Source organism: Pseudophryne corroboree, chromosome 6 (assembly GCF_028390025.1).
Source record: "Pseudophryne corroboree isolate aPseCor3 chromosome 6, aPseCor3.hap2, whole genome shotgun sequence".
Classification (NCBI taxonomy): domain Eukaryota; kingdom Metazoa; phylum Chordata; class Amphibia; order Anura; family Myobatrachidae; genus Pseudophryne; species Pseudophryne corroboree.
The window spans coordinates 786,278,275-786,280,934 of NC_086449.1; the positions used below are offsets into that span (position 1 = coordinate 786,278,275).

Below are 2,660 nucleotides of genomic sequence, written 5' to 3' on the forward strand. Positions count from 1 at the left end.
CAATAAATAAATGGTCACTATGGCAGCAGACCCGCCCACCTGCAGCAGCACTGGTCAAGCGGGTGTCCGGCCGGACGGCAATACAGCCAGGCACACGAAGTGTCTTCTCCCCCGCAGCGCGCGGATCATTTCCCTTCCCCTCTTCTTCTTTTTGCTGTCCCTCTTTCTTTCTACTCTCTCCTTCCACAATTTTTCTAAATATTTCATTTTTTCTCCTTCCCGAGTGTCCTAGAGAATAGGACCTCCCCGTCACCTCCTATAAGCCTATGCCCTCAGGTTGCCTAGCAACCACATACACACCCACGACTTCCGCCTATACAGCGCGAGCTGAACATCTCCACTCTCCTACTTGAGCGTCCCACAGAATAGGACCTCCCCGTCACCTCCCATAAGCCGATGCCTTCAAGTTTGCCTTGCAACCACAAATACACCCACGACTTCCGTCTATACAGCGAGAGCTGAATATCTCCTATCTCCTACTCCAGCGTCCCAGGGAATAGGACCTCCCCGTCACCTCCCATAAGCCGATGCCCTAAAGGTTGCCTAGCAACCACATACACACCCACGACTTCCGCCTATACAGCGGGAGCTGAACCCCGCCTCTCTCCTACTCGAGCGTCCCAGAGATTAGGACCTCCCCGTCACCTCCCATAAGCCGATGCTTTCCAGGTTGCCAAGCAACCACATACACACCCACGGCTTCCGCCGAACAGCAGGAGCTGGACATTTAATTAAGAGACACGCAGCCATTGGCTGACCAATTAATAACAGGGCTTTTAAACCCGGCACAACATCAGAATACCAGCATTGGAAGTGAGCAAGCCCGATTTGACGGGTGAAACGCGTTTTCCTACCCATATATGCAACAAGAACTCTGAGCAAGGCATGCAATAGGATCCTATCATGGGAGAATATCAGCACTACTAATCACCTTTAACTGACCCAGCGACCTGGGCGGTACCCGGTATCAATTGTGATATCTTTTCTTTATTCTTGTCTGATCTGTAATTTTTGTTGGTGCATACATATAACTGGTGTTCAAAACAGCATACTTATTCCATGTGTAGCTAAATAATGGAGATGACAGCTCCAGCCATGATACACGTATGCTAAAATTGATTGGTATGTTACCTTCATTCGTCATACATTCCTGCATACACTTTATTTTGGGACTTTCTTTCTGATAATATTGGATATGCTGTTCAAATTGAATTGAGAAAGTGTGTGGATGTAATTTCTCCCGTGAAAGGGCATCTCCACAGTTAACCCATATAGAGACACCGTGAACATATATCGAATATAACACATATATCCAATTATGCTCGAATAAAGCATTGTACTATCTTTTTCTCTCTACTAAAGATTTCATCCCTCTTTCTATTTTCGTGGACTCTCATCCATGATTCCTGGGAGTAATCCCAGGTCTAACATAGACAGCAGATCCACACTTCTTCCTTAATCTACTGAATAGGTGCACTCTCATTGGTGAGTGGGACACCTCATTCACAGGTTACTATCATACCTCACCGCTAGAGCCCAATCTCGTCTGATCTTGGAAGCAAAACGGTGATGGGCTGGGTCAGTATCTGAGGGGTGACCCTCAGAGAATACCCAGTGTAGTAATCTGAGGTTGTCTCATTTTAAAACTCAATACCAACAGCAGTATCACCACTACTTCTTCCTTCCCACTTATATCCTGATTTTTTTCAGGCAAGAATCGATTAGGAATCAACAACTTATCCCCAGCGACATCAGGCACACCTATCAGGTCATGTGTGCTGAGGATAGGATGAGATAGTATATACATGTTTCAAACACTCCCGGTGTAATTGATATCTACTCGTGCATGACCAACATTGGTCCCACTAATACAAGCATTGCTTGTACTGGGATAGCATGAGAACAGGTGTATGGTGATTTTTTCAGGCAAGAATCAATAGGAATCAACAACTTATTAATTCCAGCGATATCAGGCACACCTATTAGCTTTTGTGTGCTGAGAATAGGATTAGGCAGTATATACTTGTTATAAACACTCCCAATGTAATTGATACCTATTTGTGCATGACCAACTCTGGTCCCATTAATACAAGCATCGCTTGTACTGGTATGGCATGAGAACAGGTGTATGGTGATTATATCTACACCTCTATGCCAGTCTATATTGGGATAGGCTAAACCAGAACATACAAACCCCTTTTTAGCCCTTTCCTCCAATGATACATCTATGGGTTTTCCCTTTATTTGCTTGATAATAACTCCATGGGGAGAATGAGTGGATACTGACTTTATTTTAACAAAGCATAATAAAAGTTATGTTTTAATAATATCGATAAATACAACAGTAACAAGAGTGCACCCAAACAAGAGTCTTCTTTATTCTATTTTTGGTCTATCATTCCATCTCTGACCCAGGAGTTTACTGCCACACCCGTTGGTAACCCTTTAGGGTTTTGCTGTTGCCCTTAGCAACAGCATTTCGGGTTCTCTACGTATTAAAACACAACATCTTGCTTTTTCCATCTGAGCATTACTAATACTAGGGAGACACCGAGTTTCTTAGCCTTTGGGCTTCTCTGTTCACTTTGTGTTTATTTTGTTACCCTATCACCTTCTGTGTACGTAATGTCATATTCCCCAGTCTGTCTGTGAGTTCATTT

General features: G+C 44.0%; 1 pseudogene; it reads left to right on the forward strand.

Annotated features, from left to right (window-relative positions):
• Positions 1 to 1,508: 1,508 nt before the first annotated feature.
• On the forward strand, positions 1,509 to 1,626 carry LOC134937366 (5S ribosomal RNA; annotated as a pseudogene).
• Positions 1,627 to 2,660: the final 1,034 nt, after the last annotated feature.